The 21,494-nt window shown below is 53.0% G+C and overlaps 1 protein-coding gene across 1 annotated transcript in view; it reads left to right on the forward strand.

Moving 5' to 3' along the window:
- The first annotated feature begins 5,317 nt into the window (after positions 1-5,317).
- Positions 5,318-21,494, forward strand: part of LOC116955717 (uncharacterized) — a 49,670-nt gene continuing 33,493 nt past the window's right edge. Inside the window, exon 1 of the mRNA XM_076053403.1 lies at positions 5,318-5,836. The gene's annotated coding sequence lies outside the window, so the exon portion shown is untranslated. The remainder of the gene's footprint in view (positions 5,837-21,494) is intronic.

A 21,494-nucleotide genomic window follows, 5' to 3' on the forward strand; every position in this document is an offset into this window, starting at 1 on the left:
CGCCGTTTTTTCCCCTAATGATGGTAATAGGTATGGCGCTGCAGGTTACACACATCCACACACACACACACACCCACACACCCACACACACACACACCCACTCACATACCCACACACACCCACACACACACCCACACACACACACCCACACACCCACACACACACATCCACACACACACACCCACACCCACACACCCACACACACACAACAACAACAACAACAACCGCCATTCGCCACTAAGTGGCGGTGACGTCACGACGACGCTTGTGCCAGGCTATGTGCACCCTGAGGCCACGTTAAGTGTCGAACGCCCGCTGGCAGGAGGTCACGGGGCAGACCCAGGTGCCACGGGTCGACTGACTGAGATGACTGGCTGATGCACCACCTGTGCCCCCTACTGTGCCAACCCGCTGTGCTTTAGCCACCCGGCGCTCCGCTCGTTGTTGTGAGCGTCGCTCCTCCGCCCTCCGTTGTTGTTGGAGGGCGACTACCTCCAACTGCCCAGTAGCATCCTTCACCAGCCTTCTCCACAGAGGCCGATCTTGACACCGCTGGTACCAGTCATCGGCAAGTCCACTAAGCTCCACGTCCTCCTGTACCACATCACTCCATCTCTTCTCTAGCCCGTGCCGCGCCGGCTTTGCCCCCTCAATCCGGCCGAACAAAAGCTGTTTCGGCATGCGGTGGCTGGGCATACGGGCTACATGACCCAGCCATCGCAGCCTTGCCCGCCGGAGGAGCTCACCGATGGGACCTTGCCCAGATCTTTCAAGGATTTGTGAGCTCCTCACACAATCCAGTCTGGTTAAACCCAGGATGGATCGTAGGCAGGCCAGCCTAAATGTTTCTAACCGGCGAAGATGTTCCATTAGGGGGGTCCACGTTTCGCAAGCGTAGAGAAGGGAGGGAATGACCGTGGCCGAGAAGACCTGAAGCTTAGTGCGGAGCGAGAGACCAGGTAGCTTCCACACAGCGTTACGCAACCGATGAAAAGATATTGCCGCTCGACTGATTCGGAGTGAGACCTCTGCTGTTAAACTGGAGCCAGTCATAAGCACACTGCCCAGGTACGGGAAACTCTCCACTCTCTCCACAACTGCCCCATCACCGATCGGGAGTTGTGGGCGTGGAGTGTCCGATGGTACAAAATACCCAGGCATGTGCTTAGTTTTGGTGGGGCTGATGGTAAGGCCCCACCTCTTACCATCAGCCCCACACACACACACACCCACACACACCCACACACCCACACACACCCACACACACACCCACACACACCCACACACACCCGCGGTTCAACTGAACCCCTCTGGCGCCTTGGGAGGCCGACGCCAGAGCACCTGGACACACGGATCACTGATGAGCCCCATGCTGGACACAGAGGACAGAGAGAGAGGGCAGAGAGAGAAAGAGGGCAGATAGAGAGAGAGGGCAGAGAGAGAGAGAGGGCAGAGAGAGAGGGCAGAGAGAGAGAGCAGAGAGAGAGGGCAGAGAGAGAGAGGGCAGAGAGAGAGGGCAGAAAGAGTGAGGGCAGAGAGAGCAGAGAGAGTGAGACGGCAGAGAAAGAGGGCAGAGAGAGAGGGCAGAGAGAGAGAGGGCAGAGAGAGAAGGCAGAGAGAGGGCAGATAGAGAGGGCAGAGAGAGAGGGCAGAGAGAGAGGGCAGAGAGAGAGAGAGGGCAGAGAGAGAGGGCAGAGAGTGAGAGAGAGAGTGAGAGGGCAAGCGCCCTCTGCTCGCGTGGAATGCGTCTTCAGCACTGCACCTGGGAATCCTTCACGGACGCATGACGTCTCCACAGATGAATACACATATATAAATGCATCTTTATTCTGGTTATGTGTTTTTGAACACAATAGTTCTGGTGATCCGTGCCTACCGCCTGCCACTGTAACGCTGCTGGCTGGGTAAAGCGACGTGGATCTGAGCGACGCCACACATTATTCAGCATCACTTCTTACACCACGCTGCTATAAACACCATCTGGCAATGCCACCTCATGAATTGTTGTATTTGTAAGGAACCATTTTATTAGCCGATTCGAAATCTCACCCCCCCAAAAAGGAACGTATACACTGGCACACGGTCTTGGTGATTTGTGAAATGCACCGTCATTTTGTTTCGAAACGTCGTGAAAATTTTATTGCGTTATTTTATTTTATCAATTTATTATTTTATTCTCATTCTACGTGACTTTACCGAAAGAACCAAAGAAGACGTCATTTTGTTGAGGCTGAAATCATTTCACAATCCACTCGTGCAGATATAGTCTTCATTCCCAGAATTGATCTACCACCGTCTGATGTGAATTTACCATTTGTTTTGAAGCGAAGACGGTTTCCAATCAGCCCTGCATTTGCTATCACTGTCAATAAGTGTACAAGGGCAAACGTTTTGAGTATGTTGGACTTTATCTCCACGAATCTGTTTTTTTCCCCATGGACAGCTTCATGACGTTGCTTTGCCAAGGTGCAAAAATCCAACCGACATCAAAGTGCTGATTCAACTCAATTTACACTAAATGTGATATATAGACATTTTAGATTAAATACATTCAATACAGTCTTTTTCATTAAATAAAAATGTGTATGAACTTGAATAGAGTATATACTGGCGCAGTGGTTATCGCGACGCTGCGCTACGAACCCAGCCACCTACGGCCACCAACAGCAGTGACGATTATCTTAACCGGATCTGGGCCTTTCCTAGGTCGACTCAGCCTCAAAATAACAACCTGGTGCGATATGTAAACATCGCCATTGGGGAGAAAAAGGCGGCCGAGCGTGGTGCTGGCCCACCCACCCCCTCGTGTGCCACAGTGCCGGCCTTCGTAGGTGCCGCTACTACTCGCTACTCACAGCACTTGCCCCCACCAGCGTGTTAAGGCTACACGGAGTGCAGGTAACTTTGCCTTGTTACGTGTCGGCTCGGCCATCCCCAATTGCTCACGACGTCCACACGATTGCTCACGACGTCCACACGATCGCGAGCGACACGCTGACAGCTCCGGCAATGAGAGAGAGCTGACTCAGCTCGAAGGGCCGTGAGTTCAAGTCCCGACTGGGGGTTGGTTGACTCGGCTCGCCGCCACGCAATCTCTTCAAGCCATTGCCACCTCTAAGCAGTCTCGCAATGCAACGATCCATCTTGCTCGTCATTCCATCGCTCCATCTCCTCGGGGGACAACTCGGCCAGGGTGCGCGATCCCTCCCTTGCCTGCCGCTCCGTCTCGAGTCTCTTCCAGCGGGGGGGGGGGGGATCTTCGTGGCCTCTGACCGACGTCCTGCCCACGTGGCCCCCCTCACTGGACATGTGACAAAGAGCTTCGTAGGTCATCGGATTCCTCCTCCTGCAGTCTCAATGAAGATTGTGATTCTGACTTCTCCGCACGGCGAACGTGACGAGGGGAGGGGGACTTGGCCCAGCAACGGCGCCTACCAATCCAGTGGGGGGGGGGGGTCTCAGTCAGTGCAGGCATCTTTGTTCGAGCGGTGGCGCAGCGGTTGCCCCAGCAGTCTGTGAAAGCTACAAGGGGAATCTCTGCGTCTCAGTCTCTGGGCCTCAACGCGACTCCCCGTGACTCTCTCTCTCTGTGCACGTCGCTGGTGACCCGGCGGGCTGCGACACTTCAACTCGCTGCACCGGTGCTCCCGGTTTGAGTCGAAAGGTCGCCTTTTTTTTGTTTAAACCGAGGCCGCTTGTTCGCTTCTCGAGAGGAAGGCGGACGGTCAGGGCGCATTCCGTGTGGGGTGTTGGGGGGGTCCGGAGGAAGGCACCGCAATGGGACCCGTGGGAGGGGGTGGGGGGGCACTGTCGCCGTTCCACTGCAGGAAGATTTCGCGAGACGTGGATTTTTGTGGATCACGTGACAAGGTGCAAGGCCCCCCACATCCATCACTGAGCCACGCCATTTCAGCAGGTAGGAAAGCCTCCCGCTCAGCTACTGTCATTCTTTTTCAGAAGCGACCTGGCCACCACAAATGATGGCTCAACGAAGTGGCTTGTCACCATCGCGTGGAAATGTTTCGCAGCCCAAACACCCTCGAACGCGTGACGTTGGCTCTAAATGTGGAGAATCCACGGGACCACCGAGAGATCAACACGGAAGCACTCCGTCTCAGGAGGTCCCCGCCTCAATGGGATCTATAGACGAATTATTTTTTAGAGATCCGACACGTTTGTCGATAACGCCGTGGCCTTACAAAATAAAGTGGTATAGAATGCGACGTTTCGGCCAATGGCCTTTATTCATCGCAAGCACAGAAGCCAGAAAGGGCGCACATTAGAATATTCCTGTACACGGCATCCACGCCGCAGCTTGGCCTCTCCTAGTCTAAACTAAATTATTTTGTATTTATTTTACCGCTGACCTATGTAGCTCCTTTTCAGAAGCGACCTGGCCATAAACGATTTCACAACGAAGTGGCTTATCACGTGGTAATTTCTAGCAGTAGCCAAATACTGTAAACGCGTGACGTTGATTCAAACGGAGGGAAATAACGGAGGACACGGAGAAAAATCCAAGCAACCACGGGAAGAGAGACACGCAAACTACAAATGTAGAGCAGGCGTCAGGGTCAGGATCGATCCCACGACCTCTTGTGCACCAGGCGAGGGAGTTAACATCTCCTAGCCACCGTGATGATGAAAGACACGCAAACACCAAATATAGAGCAGGCGTCAGGGTCGGGACCGATCCCACGACCACCTGTATACCAGGCGAGGTAGTCAACATCTCCTAGCCACCGTGGCGCGCCCCAAGGTAACTCAGCGCGCGAGCGGAAGCGCTGAGGATCGTAACCACGGCAGGGCGGCGGACTCGGTTGTGCAATCGCCGCCCCTGTCACAACAAAGCGCCCGCGGGCCACGCTCGCTACACCGCGCGCGTGGCTATGAATAGCGCGGAATGTGCGCAGCGCGCGCGGGCCGGGCAGGGCCGCGCGTTGACTCGTGCAGGGCGTGGCTCGCGGTCGCCGCCTCCTCCACCTGCCGGGCGCGTGAGCGGCAGGGGCTGTGGGGGGGGCGTGAGCGGCAGGGGCTGTGGGGGGCCCAGTGACGACTATCAGAAGCGGTCCTGGGCCGCTTCCCCTAGGTCGACTCAGCCTCAAGAGAATAACCAAGTGCGGTGTGTAAACATCGCCACCGGGGAGACAAAGGCGGCCGTGCGTGGTGCTGGCCACCCCCCCCCCCCCCCCGTGTGCCATCCCGGCATTCCTAGGTGCTCGCCAACAGCACTTGCCCCAACAGTCTGTCACGCCGGACCTCTGTCTTTTCTTCTCAGTGTGAGGCCGGGAAAGAAGTTGACACGGATTCGTCAGTCGATTCGTCAGTTGTCACAGTCCGTCAACCCATGGCACCTCGCTGGGTCTGTCCCGGCATCTCCTGCCAGCGAGCCTTACGGCCTCAAAGTACACCTAGCCTGGCACAAAGCGCCGTGGCGACGTCGCCGCCACTCAGTGGCGAATGGCGGCTGCTGCTGTTGTTGTTGTGTACACCTCCACTTACCCCGCTCCCCGTGTCAACTATTACGTCATCCCAGCCACAATTACTCCCCCCCTCCTCCACCTCCTCCACAATCCTCCCTGCAGCCCACGGGGCCCTACCCCCTCAGCGTCGTCATCGCCACCACAGCCACCTGCGAGCCACAGCGCCACGCCCACCGACAGCCCGCGGTTCGGAACAGGTGTAGCAGCAGCAGCAGCACAACACACCACCACCACACACCATCATCATCACCACCACACAGGCGCTGCTGCTTCAACGGGCAGGAGAGCGAGCGAGAGATCGAGAGGAACATCCCAGAGTTCGCATTCCAGGCGGCGGAACCTTGAACGAGCAGGTGAGGCAATTGGATCTGCGCTCGTAATAACGGTGACCGGTTTGCTGGCGGTGGTGTACGATCGTCATCATTATTACTCTTTACCATGATTGCGAGTGATACATCGTGATTTACATTCGTAAAGAGACGCGTGTCATCCGTAGGTACCACCAAAGCGCCACCACCGTGTATGGAAAGCGAGGAAATAAACAGAAATTGTAAATGTTGTTGTGGGTTTCCGGCTAGTGCTGAACTAGTTCTTTGTTTACGTGACAAACCTTACTAATTGGCTGTGTCGGGTGGTGGCGGGTTTAACGACGCATTTCTATTTACGCGATCTAACCCACAACAAAACTATTATGGATAACATTGGTCTCGAAAGCCCTACGACTACTCCGAAGTGTTCAGCAGAACCCGTAGGACACACGGCCAGGACTCGTGCGGGGCTAAGGGCCAGTTGACAGAAGTGTGTGTTCGAGACGGCACTTTAGTGACTAGCGAACGACTCCGGTCGTCTTGTTAGCAAAGGCACAACGCGTTGTTCCAAAGCCTTGGGAGCTCGCACTGCCAAAAGTCCGATCGGCCCCGCAGGATGAGACAGCCCTTGACCTTCGGAGTGCTGAGAAGACGGCGTTTAATGACGCGCCAGTTTCTAATAATAATGATAGTTTATATATGATCAATAATATTCTTAGTTTTTTCGGTAAAGTCACGTTGAAGGGAAACAACAAAATAATAAAATATATATAAAACAATAAAAAATTCTCACGACGTTTCGACCATAACTCAAATGGTCGAAACGTCGTGAGAATTTTTTATTGTTTTATATATATTTTATTATTTTGTTGTTTCCCTTCAACGTGACTTTACCGAAAAAACTTAGAATATGAATTACTGCAGTCACGAAAGCTTTAAATCAAAATTTATGATCAATAATAGTTTATATTTGTAAGGTGGCGCATTTCATCCGTAGATCCCCACCAATGCACGACCACCGTGTATGGCAAGCGAGGCGATGAACAGAACCAGCAGGGTACACGGCTAGGACTCGTGCGGGGCTAAGGGCCAGTTTGACAGAGGAAAGTTTTCAAGAAGGGACTTTAATATACAGGGTGCTTCAAAAACGTTTTTAACACTTGTGATAATTTACAAGAATACCACAATAAATGTGCAGTCTCCGGGTTCTGGAGACCACCTGGAGAAGATTCCTGGCACACGTTAACAATGATGGCGAACAAGTGGAGACTCTTTGATTGTTTAAGCTATTAACTCACATTTGTTATCATGTTACACATTATTATCCGTTCTTTTTGTTTTTCATTGAAAACGATAGTCCCATGGAAGTGTTGACATTTTTTGAAGCGCCCTGTATTAAATGACTTCGATCGTCTCTCTCGGCAAAAGCGTTCCAAAGCTTGGCATCTGCGCTGGCAACAGCCCCGATGAGCCTCCCCCAGGAGCAGACGGCCCTTGAGCGCGGAGTGCTGAGAGAAGTCTGCCGATCCGACGATCCCATTGATCCTCGTTGCTGTAAACACCACCAACAGTGGATCAGTTCCTGTAAAATTCTTCTTGTCACCTCCGCTTGTTCGCTCAGGAAAGCCTCGCTGAGTCTCGTAACTCTTTGTTCATGAGGGCAATGTCAAGTTGTTGTTTATGTCCAGTAGGGCACGATGCTTTCTGAATGTATATTCTAATTAATCAGGGCAGACGTTGGTATCACGAGCCTTCTCGGCTGCGTCATGACCGCCATGAGCACGGATGATGGTGATGATTGATTGATGGTAATCGTGATGATGGTGATGATTGGTGGTAATCGTGATGATGGTGATGATTGATGGCAATCGTGATGATGGTGATGATTGGTGGCAATCGTGATGATGGTCATGATTGGTGGTAATCGTGATGATGGTGATGATTGGTGGTAATCGTGATGATGGTGATGATTGATGGCAATCGTGATGATGGTGATGATTGGTGGCAATCGTGATGATGGTGATGATTGATGGCAATCGTGATGATGGTGATGATTGGTGGTAATCGTGATGATGGTGATGATTGATGGCAATCGTGATGACGGTGATGATTGATGGCAATGGTGATGATTGGTGGTAATCGTGATGATTGGTAATAATCGTGATAATGGTGATGATTGGTGGCAATCGTGATGATGGTGATGATTGGTGGCAATCGTAATGATGGTGATGATTGGTGCTAATCGTGATGATGGTGATAATGGTGGTGGAGCGCCAGCCGGCTAAAATGCAACGTTGGCACAGTAGCTGGTGCATCGGCCAGTTATCTCAGCCAGCCAATCCGTGACCTCCTCCAGCCAACGAGGTTTTGACACTTCACGTGGCCTCAAAGTGCACCTGGCCTGGCACGGGCGCCGTGGTGACGAAACCTTAATTAGTGGCGAATGGCGGTGATAATGACGCCGAGAATGATGATGGCGATGATGATTACAATCCATGAAGACCACTATTAAGATGGCCATTATTATCACCATCATCTTGATCAGTCATCATGATCGAGATGATGGTGATGATTGTGGTGATAATGATAATAATGATTATATTATAGTGATAATGATGATGACAATGATCGTGATGATGGGAATGTTTGGTGATAACTCCGAATATAGATCCGGAATTTAAGATTTACAAAATAACCCAACGTGATTCCATGGATATTTTTCTGCTAATGTCCTTTTAATGGCCCCACGCTGGACTCATCACAGCTGGAGGGCCGCGCTGCACCTCCCGGCCGTGTAGCGCACAGCCTGCTGCTGCTGCTGATGATGATCCTGATAATGTTGTCCTCACGTGGAGAGCTCCGAGCTCCCGTGTCCCCCACGGGTCCGAGATTCCCGGTCGTGGTTCACAGAGCTGCCACCACGGGCAGAATTCCCTCTGCCCAGACACGCCTCGTCCCGTGGAACTTTAGTCGAGTCTCAATCTTTGTCTTGGTGGTTTTGTTGGTGGAAGTGGTGGTTGGAGGTGGTGAGGGTAGTCGCAGTGGTGATGATGTTGGTCGTGTTGATGGTGGTGACGATTGGGGTGATAAAGATATAATCGGTGATGATGATGAAACAGATGGTGGTGGTGGTGGTGATGATTATACAGATGGTGGTGATGATGATGACACAGATGGTGGTGGTTATGACACAGATGGTGGTGGTGGTGATGATTATACAGATGGCGATGGTGCTTATTGAGTGGTGATGATGAGACTGTGAGAATTGTCTTTTGAGGTCGGTAGCTGAACACGCGACAAACCAGCGGGGTAAACCAATGGAAAGAAGCGATGGCGAGGTCGCGATGACTTCTCGACCTTCACCTTCCATCACCTCGTCCACTGTGTGTGTTTTTATTTATTATTTATCTAAACCTCACGCAGCAGTATCCAGGAGACGAGGGCACCTTTTTTTGTTGCGAAGCAGCGATCGTTGGCTCGGCGGGGATTGTTTTTTTGTTATCTCCGGCGGCTTTGCTTGGCGCTCCCCTGCACCACTGTCGAACTTTGCTCCCCCACCCCCCACACCCATCGCTCGTTCCTGAGCAGTAGCAGAGCCACGTCCACACGCGCCCTCGGCTGCGCAGACAAAGCCCAAGCTCCCGTTGGGGCGCCCAGGAAGGAGGTTTCTGCAGACCATTGCTACGGGGTCGTCATGGATGCTCTGTGGGGTGATGCCGCGTAAATCATCTGGCCACAATTGTGTCGTTTAAACCTCCACCCACCCAGCCACCCACCCAGCCACCAAGCCCCAATGTACGCAGACAACAGAATGAAGCTGATCGTGATCGTTGAGAGCTCTCACGCCGCGAGTGGTGTGAGTTGGGGAGCGACTCTCACTCACCCACTCGCTCACCGTGAGTTAGAGGGCGACCCTCATACCCCCATCCACTCGCTTGGGTTAGGAGAGCGACTCTTACTCACCTACCCACTCGCTCACCACGGGGTTAGGGGGTGAGTTAGCGGGCGACTCTCACAGCGAGACGCCGCCACTCGTGGGCAGCGCTGTGGAGGCGAGCGGCAGGGCTCTGTAGGGGGGGGGGGGCGCAGGGAGAGACGGGCGGTAGGGAAATGACGCCCGGACATTCGGAGAGAGAACGGAGCGGCGAGTTTCGTGGAAACGACGTGCAAATGTTTTGCAATCCTGGCCCTCTGCCACCTGCAGTGGTCTCGCCCGTGCCTCACGGAAAGACTCGGGCAGTCGCCCTCCAACAACAAAGGAGGGCAGAGGAGCGACACTCACAACCGCGAACGGAGCGCAGGGCGGCTAAAATAGAGCAATATGGCACAGTGGGGGGCACAGCTAGGTGCATCTGTCAGTCATCTCAGTCAGCCAACTCATGGAACCTGCTGGGTCTGTCCCGTGACCTCCTGCACCTAGCCTGGCACAGTAGGGGGCACAGCTGGGTGCATCTGTCAGTCATCTCAGTCAGCCAACCCATGGCACCTGCTGGGTCTGTCCCGTGGCCTCCTGTCAGCGAGACTTCGACACTTCACGTGGCGGCATGAAAGTGTCCCTAGCCTGGCACAGGCGCCGTGGTGAGGTCGCTTCATGGAGAATGGCGTGGTCTTGGTATTGCAGGAGCGGTGGCGCAGTGGTTAACGCGCTGCGCGACGAACCCGGCTTCTCCGAGTTCGATTCCCTGAACCGGTCCTTCCCCTAAGTCGACTCGGCCTCAACTGAGTAGTTGGTGCACTCTGTAAACATCGCCGGCGGAAGGATGCTCGATAATGTCACGCCTCACAACGCCGTTGGTGCGGTCAAAACGGAGCAGAACCCTTCCGAATAAAAAATATATAAACTCACCTGTGACTTTCGTGGGTAAATAAGTAATCGGTAAGGATGATAAGTGAGATAAATCAATGGGGTGACCACAACTGACCCCTCCGCGCAATGATGCACGCCTCACGCTCTCAGGTGCGGCAGGGGTGGGGGGGAGATAGCGGACCGTGGTGTCTCAGGTCGAGATAAGATCGCCTGTTTGGAGTTTTAGTTTATAAACAGAAGAGGGGCGCACGCTTAGCACGCGCCGAGAGAGCGACAGGAGAGCGCGCGGAACAAGAGCGCTGTGCTGGGCGCAGGGACGCCCCCTGCGGAGACGGAGCGCTGAATTCAGCAGCGAGGTGGATCGTCCACATCGCGGAATTCTTGGCGAGCTCGAAGGGGCTTGTGCGAGGCCTCCAACCTGAGTTTTGAGATATTGCAAAGGACAAATCAATGCACGAGTGCGACTGGACAGGGTCACACGGGGTCCACAGTGGCCCTGCCGCGTTCTCCCAGCCGGCTCTGGGTCTCGATCCTGGGGACGGCCACCGCTGTGGTGGCAGTCACCAATCGCCGCTCTACCCCCGCCTCTCTCTCTCTAAAGTTGGGGGGGGGGTTCATGATGGCCACGTGCGAGTGGCCGAGGCCCTGGGTTTGAGCGTCTGGCGCCCCCCCCCCCCCCCCCTTTGTTGAGTCGTCACTTGTGATGGCCAGGTCGCTCTTGGACAACAAGTTAATGCCTTGGTGGGCTTCGCCTGGTAGGATGGGGATGGTTTAGTTTAATTTGTTTCGGTGATTTGTTGACATTTCTTGTACTTTGCACTCCTATCGTGTTTGTGTACTGTTTGTTGTTGTGACGTTCTTACCCCGTGCCCCTATTGGACATCTGTGGGAAAAGAGCTTTATAGCTCATCGGATTCCTCCAGTATAAATATGATCATTCTGAATGTAACACTGTCTGGGTGCTCACCATGGCCGTGACGGAGACACTTCAGCCAGCGCCGTTGAGGCCCCAGATTCCGATGGGCTAACATCTCCTGGCGGCCAGGAGATGTTATCTCCCTCGCCTGGTATGCAGGAGGTCGTGGTGGGTTCCATCCCGGCCCTGACGCCTGCTCTATATTTGGAGTTTGCGGGTCTCTCTCTTCGGGATCGCGTGGATTTTTCTCCGGGTCCTCCAGGTTTTTCCCTCCACATTTAGAATCACGCTTTTAGTGTACAGTATTAATTCTCTTCTTCTTCTCCTTCCACGCGTGTGTCCCACTCATGTGGGGTGTTCCGCTGTCCTTGCCAACCTTATCCACGCTGCCCTGTCCTGCCCCATCTCTCTCTCTCTCCGCTCCTCAGGCCACCATGGTCCTTTCGCACCACATCGCCCCCCCCACCCTCATCTCTTCTTCTGCATTCTTCCTCTTGATCTCTTTCTTTCCACTTGCATCACTTGCACCTTCTGACCCGCATCATTTTCTTGTCGTCTGTCAACATGACCGAACCACATCAGCGTGTGCTCTCTCTCTCACCTTCTCCGTGATTTATACCTCTCACTTCTTCATTCCTCACCCTGTCCTTCCTTGTCGAACCCAACACCCACCGCCACACCCTCATCTCCGTCACTGCCGTAGCTTGGTCCTCTTTATTGGGCCCCAGCACTCGGCCCCATACAACAGCACCGGCCTCACCACCGTCTTGTACTCTACACTACGCTATACACTACACACTTTTCCCTTCAACCAAACTGGGAGCCTCTTATCGCACACGACACCGGTCATCTCTCGCCATTTCAGCCACCCAGCCCTTGTTCGTGTTCTCATCTCTCCTTCTCGTGACCCATCAGCACCACGTCGTTGCACCCAGCTACTGAAACTCGTTCCTCTTCATCAGGGGCGGAGCCAGGATTTTAACTTTGGGGGGGCTGACTTCAATATTCTGAGATATCCAGTGTATGATTTCCAATTGGCGCAACAAATGTATTTTAAAAAAATATTGGATTTGAACGCGGAGTTTATTAATAGGTCGGAGCCGCTGATGTGGCTAATAAGTTCGAAAAGCTGCCGCTCAAGCAGCCTGCAGGGCAGCACAAGGTGGCAGCCTGCAGAATTTTGCAGCAGCCGGATATCCGGTTATCCCGATTACCGACTTTCCCAAATTTTCAGGGGGGGCTAAGCCCCCCCTAGCCCCCCCTGTGGCTCCCCCCTGCTCTTAATTAACTGGTCACTTTCAATTTGCAATCCTCCTTCTGCATTGTTGCCACTGAAATGCGCCACCATGTACTCCGTCTTTGTCCGACAGATCCTCAAATCCATTCCCTTCAATCTTTTGCACCCAGATCTTCAAATCATCTTCTACTACCCCTCTGCTTTAGAGTACAGTATTTGGCTGCTATAAATTCCCACACGTGATGATAAGCCACTTCGTTGAGCTATCACGTGGTTGCCAGGTCGCTTCTGAAAAATAAGAGCTCTACAGCCCAGTGGGACTTACCTGGTAAAATAAAAATAGGTATTTTTATTTATTTAGGTTTAGTTTAGTTGAGCCGCGACGGCCACAGCCCTGCCACTCCCTCCCCTCGCCTCATTCCATCCCAGCTGCGCCCACGTCGCAGCCCCCGTGGTTAGGAGATGTTAACGACCTCGCCTGGTATGCAGGAGGCCGTGGGTTCGATTCCGACCCTGATGCCTGCTGCTGTATATTTGTAGTTTGCGTGTCTCTCTCTCCCCGTGGTCGCGTGGATTTTTCTCGAGGTCCTCCGGTTATTTTCCTCCACATTCAGAATGAACATCACGGGTTTAAGAGTATTTGGCTGCTATAAATGTCCACGTCGTGATGATAAGCCACTTGGTTGAGCTATCATGTATGATAGCCAAGTCGCTTCTGAAAATAAAAAGCTATATAGCTCAGTGGGGCCTTAAGTGGTCAAATAAAACAAAATAGTTTTAGATTTAATAAAAAAAAGCGCAGAGGAATCGTCCGTGTCAGCTCCTGGGAGCGGCCACTGACGAGCAGTCACGGAGCAGTCACGGGGCGGTCGGCAGGGTCAGGAATTTAGCTGTTGCACGTGGCCGTGGTGTCGGCTGATGGGATGTGTAAAAAACCTGGCAGTTCACCAACATTGCTTCAAGCGAGTCGAATCTGCCGATGAGACACTGAGCGTCAAAACCGGTTCTTGCCTTTAACGCCTGGCAGTTCACCAACATTGCTTTGAGCGAGTCGACTCTGCCGATGAGACACTGAGCGTCAAAACCGGTTCTTGCCTTTAACGCCTGGCAGTTCACCAACATTGCTTCAAGCGAGTCGACTCTGCCGATGAGACACTGAGTGTCGAAACCGGTCCCAAGAGCTTTGTCCGTGTTGAACCAATGCTGCTTGTAAGATGCAATGTATGTATGTTGAACTTCTTTCGCACCGTACTAGCCAACCGTGTTAATCGGAGATGCGATCCCGGAAGGCTGTGTGGCTGATGAGATGCGTACCAAATAAATGGTTGCATGTTTTGCCACAAGTATGTGTGGTTGATACCGACTTGATGCCTTGAAAAAGTTATCAATTTGGTGTTCGAACATCTGAAACACCTCCTGTTTAATTTCCAGACTTAGTAAAACCTCTTCTTGTTTGTCATCATCGTTGTATGTGTGATGTGGAGATACGGCTGTGTGAAGGAGGAGGTGAGCTTGTGGGGTTGCCGGCACGAAGCGAGTGGTTGTCTGCTGTGAATCGACGTCAGACTCGCCCCCCGTTTTTTTTTACAAGAGGCACGTGTCAGCAGAAATGTCACGATATTTATAACCTGTCTGTGACATCAAAAAACAACCTGTTATTACGTTTAATGTTTTCGTTATTTATTATATAACTAAGTAGACAGTGCATGCCTCCGTCCCATATCTGTTCCTTCGCTTTTACACATCTCATCAGCCGTGCGGCCTTCTGGGAGTGCAATCATTTCGGAGAACATTGGCTCCACATGAGCAAAACTCCGCACCCGTTTCGACATTCAGCGTCTCATCGGCAGCCAGGCTCGCTTGAACTGCCGTGTGTTTAGAGGCAACAGGAACTATTTGAACCAATGCTGCTGAAGTTGTGCACGCGCCTGAGAGCTGTGTGGCTGGTCATCGGCTGTTTTAAACAAACATCTCCGGATTCTAACGTGCAGGGACAGGCGTGGGTCCCGGTGTGCGTGATCATTTCAAGTGACGAGGGTCTTGGCGGTGTGCCGGCTGACGTGTGCCCGACAGCAGCCCGTGGCTTATTTCCGATCGTAATGTAATCCGGAAGGGAGCCTCGTCCAGATGATTCCACTCCGACTCTCTCTTTCTCTCTGTATGTAGTAGCGCTTTGATCGTCACAACTCCCATCTCACGGAGCCGCACGCGGCTACAGGAATCCGAGAGGAAGAGGAAGCATTACAGTAAAATATATAAACACACCGACTCACAGCACCACGCCCGCCCGCCTTTGTCGCCACGGTGGCTAGGATATGTTAACTACCTCGCCTGGTATACAGGATGTCGTGGGGTTGATCCCGACCTGGACGCCTGCTGCTGTATATTTGGATTTTGCGTGTCTCTCTCCTTGTGGTCACGTGGATTTTTCTCCGGGTCTTCCGGTTTTTCCATCCACATTTAGAATCAACATCACGCGTTTCGAGTATTTGACTGCTATAAATAATTCAGATATCATTTGTGGCCAGGTCGCTTCCGAAAGAGAGCTACATAGCCCGGTGGGTCCTTACCTGGTAAAATACAAAAAAAATAGTAAACTACAATAGTTGCCTTCGTCCATTGTAGCGATGTGTGGACAGCGCTCCAGTTGCTCATTCAAGACCGAGTCGAACTCGGCTGGAGATATTCGCCACCGATGGTTGGGCGCGAGAGGGAATCGAACTCGGGCGGTGAGATTCGTATCGAAGTGCGCGAACCACTTGGCCACCTCCCCCCGTGTAGCCTTCACACACTTGGGGCAAGTGCTGTTAGCGAGGATCTACGAAGGCCGGCACGGCACACGAGGGGGTGGGTGGTCAGCACCACGCCCGACCGCCTTTGTCTCCGCAGTGGCGATGTTTATACACCGCACCAGGTACTCATTTGAGACCGAGTCGACCTAGGTGAGGTCCAGGACCGGTTCGGATAATTGTCCCTGATGATAGGCCGTGAGCGGGAATCGATTTCGGGTGGCAAAGGTTCGTAGCGCACTGCCGCTGCACTACCGCTCCCCACTCACACACGCCCCGACTGACACACTCACACGCCGACTGACACACACACACGCCGACTGACACACACAGACATAGACACACGCGCATAGCCACCCAGGCCCGGTCACACGTGACAAGTTGTCGCTTGTGACGTGGGGGGCCCGGGGCACGCGAGGATTCGGCGAACATTCCTTTCGCTTTACGTCTACGGGCAACGCTTGTTATTGCAGGGCATTGTGAGAGGGTGGGAGAGTGGGTGGGTGGTTAAGAGAGTGGGGGTGAGTGATTAGGCAAGTGGCAAGGTGAGTGGCTGGGGGGGGGGTACGAGTACTGACGTAGATAGGTGGGTGGGTGTAATCGGTAGGGTATGTGTGAGTGGGTGACGGGGTAACTGGGTGGATGGTCAGTGTATGACTAAGTTGGTAGGTTAGTGGATAGGTGAGTGGGTAGATGGATGTGTAGATGGATGTGTAGGTGAGTGGGTAGGTGAGTGGGTAGATGGATGTGTAGATGAGTGGGTAGGTGAGTGGGTAGATGGATGTGTAGGTGAGTGGGTAGATGGATGTGTAGGTAAATGAATAGGTGAATGGTTATGTGTGGGGGTAGATGGATGTGTAGGTGAGTGGACAGGTGAGTGGGTAGGCGAGTGGATAGATGGGTGTGTAGGTGAGTGGATAGGTGAATCGGATGGATGTGTGAGTGGGTAAATGGATGTGTAGGTAAATGGATAGGTGAGTGGTTATGTGTGGGGGTAGATGGATGTGTAGGTGAGTGGACAGGTGAGTGGGTAGTTGAGTGGGTAGATGGGTGTGTAGGTGAGTGGACAGGTGAGTGGGTAGGTGAGTGGATAGATGGGTGTGTAGGTGAGTGGATAGGTGAATCGGATGGATGTGTGAGTGGGTAAATGGATGTGTAGGTAAATGGATAGGTGAGTGGTTATGTGTGGGGGTAGATGGATGTGTAGGTGAGTGGACAGGTGAGTGGGTAGGTGAGTGGGTAGATGGGTGTGTAGGTGAGTGGACAGGTGAGTGGGTAGGTGAGTGGATAGATGGGTGTGTAGGTGAGTGGATAGGTGAATCGGATGGATGTGTGAGTGGGTAAATTGATGTGTAGGTAAATGTATAGGTGAGTGGTTATGTGTGGGGGTAGATGGATGTGTAGGTGAGTGGACAGGTGAGTGGGTAGGTGAGTGGGTAGATGGGTGTGTAGGTGAGTGGACAGGTGAGTGGGTAGGTGAGTGGGTAGATGGGTGTGTAGGTGAGTGGATAGGTGAATCGGATGGTTGTGTAGGTGAGTGGGTAGATGGATGTGTAGGTAAATGAATAGGTGAGTGGTTATTTGTGGGGGTAGATGGATGTGTAGGTGAGTGGGCAGGTGAGTGGGTAGGTGAGTGGGTAGATGGGTGTGTAGGTAAATGGATAGGTGAGTGGTTATTTGTGGGGGTAGATGGATGTGTAGGTGAGTGGGCAGGTGGGTGTGTATGGGGGTATGCAGGTGAGGATGCGGTTGGGTTCTCAAGTGTAGTGAGAGTTGATGGTCTCAGCCAAGTCACCAATGACTGCACACACATCCATCACTTCACATTTGCTTTCTCGCTTCATGTGGTTACATCCCAGCCATTGAGACTGCAGCCCGTGCCTGTAATTGGCGACACTTCTGGCGGAGTGGCCCTTGGGCACTGCAGCTCCACGCGCGATCTCCATCCCGTGGGAGCGAGCCTTCTCAAACGCGCACAGGGATGTGCACTGCTCTCTGCACAGGGGGGGGGGGGGGGGGTGATGTGAGCAATCCCGAGCGCGTGCCAACACGAAGAGCCCCGCAAGCGGCTCGATTCTGAGCCCCAACTTGACCCCGACCACACCACAAACCGCACCATCATCATCATCGTTGTTACTTTTGTTTTTTTATTAAACGCCGACGTTGCAGTAAAACTGCGTGACCCTTTGTGAAACACGAGGCAGGCGCCGCCACTTGTAGCGTCGTTATCGTCGGCCGCGCGAAGGTCCCAGGGGGGGGGTGGCCGGGTTCTGCCGGGAGCTGAGAACAAAGCCTCGGCCGCCGGCTCTGGTGACGGTGACCCCCCCACCCCCCACGAGGAGGCGGCTGCTGCTGCGCTTGGCTCGTGAAGTGTGGAGCGAGATTCAAGTTTTGATGGACGCCTCGGAGAGGGGGTCCCGGGGTGGGGGTCCCGGGGTGGGGGTCCCGGGGTGGGGGTCCCGGGGTGAGGGCCCCGGGGTGGGGGTCCCGGGGTGGGGGTCCCGGAGTGGGGGTTGAGGCGCTGCTGCTGCCGCGCGCTCTGCGTGCAGAGAGCCGCGTTTCACTGATGGAGTAGAGAGGCCTCACTCAGCTACAGCACACTCACTCACCTACCACTCACCTACCACTCACTCACCTACCACTCACTCACCTACCACTCACTCACCTACCACTCACTCACCTACCACTCACTCACCTACCACTCACTCACCTACCACTCACCTACCACTCACCTACCACTCACCTACCACTCACTCACCTACCACTCACTCACCTACCACTCACTCACCTACCACTCACCTACCACTCACTCACCTACCACTCACCTACCACTCACTCACCTACCACTCACTCACCTACCACTCACTCACCTACCACTCACTCACCTACCACTCACCTACCACTCACTCACCTACCACTCACCTACCACTCACCTACCACTCACTCACCTACCACTCACCTACCACTAACTCACCTACCACTCACCTACCACTCACCTACCACTCACTCACCTACCACTCACTCACCTACCACTCACCTACCACTCACTCACCTACCACTCACCTACCACTCACCTACCACTCACTCACCTACCACTCACTCACCTACCACTCACTCACCTACCACTCACCTACCACTCACTCACCTACCACTCACCTACCACTCACCTACCACTCACTCACCTACCACTCACTCACCTACCACTCACCTACCACTAACTCACCTACCACTCACCTACCACTCACCTACCACTCACTCACCTACCACTCACTCACCTACCACTCACCTACCACTCACTCACCTACCACTCACCTACCACTCACCTACCACTCACTCACCTACCACTCACCTACCACTCACTCACCTACCACTCACTCACCTACCACTCACTCACCTACCATTCACTCACCTACCACTCACCTACCACTCACCTACCACTCACTCACCTACCACTCACCTACCACTCACTCACCTACCACTCACTCACCTACCACTCACCTACCACTCACCTACCACTCACCTAACACTCACTCACCTACCACTCACCTACCACTCACCTATCACTCACTCACCTACCACTCACCTACCACTCACTTACCAATCACCTACCACTCACCTACAACTCACTCACCTACTACTCACCTACCATTCACTCACCTACCACTCACTCACCTACCACTCACTCACCTACCACTCACCTACCACTCACCTACCACTCACTCACCTACCACTCACTCACCTACCACTCACCTACCACTCACCTACCACTCACTCACCTACCACTCACCTATCACTCACTCACCTACCACTCACTCACCTACCACTCACCTACCTACCACTCACCTACCTACCACTCACCTACCACTCAGCTACCACTCACTCACCTACCACTCACCAGCTACCATTCACAATAACACAGATCCCCCGTGTAGCCTTAACAGACTATAGGGGCAACGTGCTGTTAGCGAGTAGCACCTCTGAATGCCGGCACGGCACACGAGGAGGTGGCTCGGGTCTCAAGATCGGCTTCTGTGGAGCAGACTCGTGAAGGACGCTAGCGGGCAGTGCCAGGCTAGGTGCACTTTGATGCTAAGGGGCAGTTGGATGCAGTCGCCTTTCAACAAAAACCGGGCAAGTTGGCGCAGTAGAGGGCACTGGTAGCGCATCCACCAGTCATCTCAGTCAACTTGTGGCACCTGCTGGGTCTGTCCCGTGACCTCTTTGCCAGCGAGCCTTCCACACTTAACGTGACGGTCTCAACATGCACCTAGCCTGGTACAAGCGGCCGCGGCGAACACCGGCTGTTGTGTGTTGTGTGTGTATATATATCTAAATGTGTGAAGTGCGCAGCGGTAGTTGCAAGTGGTGAGTGCATTGCACTTGAACCTTGGACCTCCCCTGGGTCAACTCAGCCGCAAATGAAGCCTATCGCGGTGTGTCAACATGGCCACGGCGGAGGGGAAGCAAAGGTGGGAGGCGTTGCCACCCTACCCCTACCCTCTTCCCATGCCGTGATTGCCCTTTATAGGTGCTCGCTAACAGTACTTTGCCCCAACAGCCCATGTCGGCTATACGGGGGGTCTTTATCTCTGTGCGTGTGACAACACTTCGCTTGTCTCTCCCCCTCCCACATCAGTGGCAGCGTGCAGCCTTATAAGGGCACACATAGAGATGTACAAAGACAAAGATCCCCCATATAGCCTTAACAGACTGTAAGTGCTGTTAGCGAGCACCTATGAAGGCCGGTAACGGTACACGAGGGGGTGCGTGGCCAGCACCACGCCCGACCGCCTTTGTCTCCCTAGTGGCAATGTTTACACACTGCACCAGGTACTCATTTGAGGCTGAGTCGACCTAGGGGAGGCCTGGGACCGGTTAAGATAATCGTCACTGGTGTTGGCCGTGAGCGGGAATCGAACCCGGGTCGCTAGGTTCATAGCGCCGCGCGCTAACCGCTACACTATCGCTCCCCACCATAGAGATGTACACACACATACACACAGACGTGTGTGCACATAGCGGCATAGAGACACACATTGACGCATATTCAGATATAAATACACACACAACATACACAGAGACGTAGTCGTATACAAAAGACAAAGATCCCCCGTACAGCCTTAAGATCATTTTGGGGCAAGTGCTGTTAGCATGCGCCTATGAAGGCTGGCTCGGCGCACGAGCGGGTGAGTGGCCAACACCACGCCCGACCGCCTTTGTCTTCCCAGTGCTGCTGTTTCACGCATCGCAACAGGCACTGCGCTGTGTACTCCGGTAGGCAGGTTCAGAGCGCAGTTGCCGATAACCACAACACTACCGTTACCCCCACACACACCTACACATACACACAAGTGTATACACATGAACGTACACAGGTACACACATACACACAAGTGTATACACATGAACGTACACAGGTACACACCTACACATACACACAAGTGTATAAACATGAAGGTACACAGGTACACACCTACACACAACAAGTGCATACACATGAACGTACGCAGGTGCACACCTACACATACACACAAGTGTATACACATGAACGTACACAGGTACACACCTACACATACACACAAGTGTATACACATGAACGTACACAGGTACCCACCTACACATACACACAAGTGTATACACATGAACGTACACAGGTACACACCTACACATACACACAAGTGTATACACATGAACGTACACAGTTACACACCTACACATACACACAACAAGTGTATACACATGAACGTACACAGGTACACACATACACAAGTATATACACATGAACGTACACAGGTACACACCTACACATACACACAACAAGTGTATATACATGAAAGTACACAGTTACACACCTACACATACACACAAGTGTACACACTTGAACGTACACAGGTACACACCTACACATACACACAAGTGTATACACATGAACGTACACAGGTACACACATACAC

Source organism: Petromyzon marinus, chromosome 61, assembly GCF_048934315.1.
Source record: "Petromyzon marinus isolate PM22_M1 ecotype Great Lakes invasive population chromosome 61, UKy_Petmar_22M1.pri1.0, whole genome shotgun sequence".
Lineage (NCBI taxonomy): Eukaryota > Metazoa > Chordata > Hyperoartia > Petromyzontiformes > Petromyzontidae > Petromyzon > Petromyzon marinus.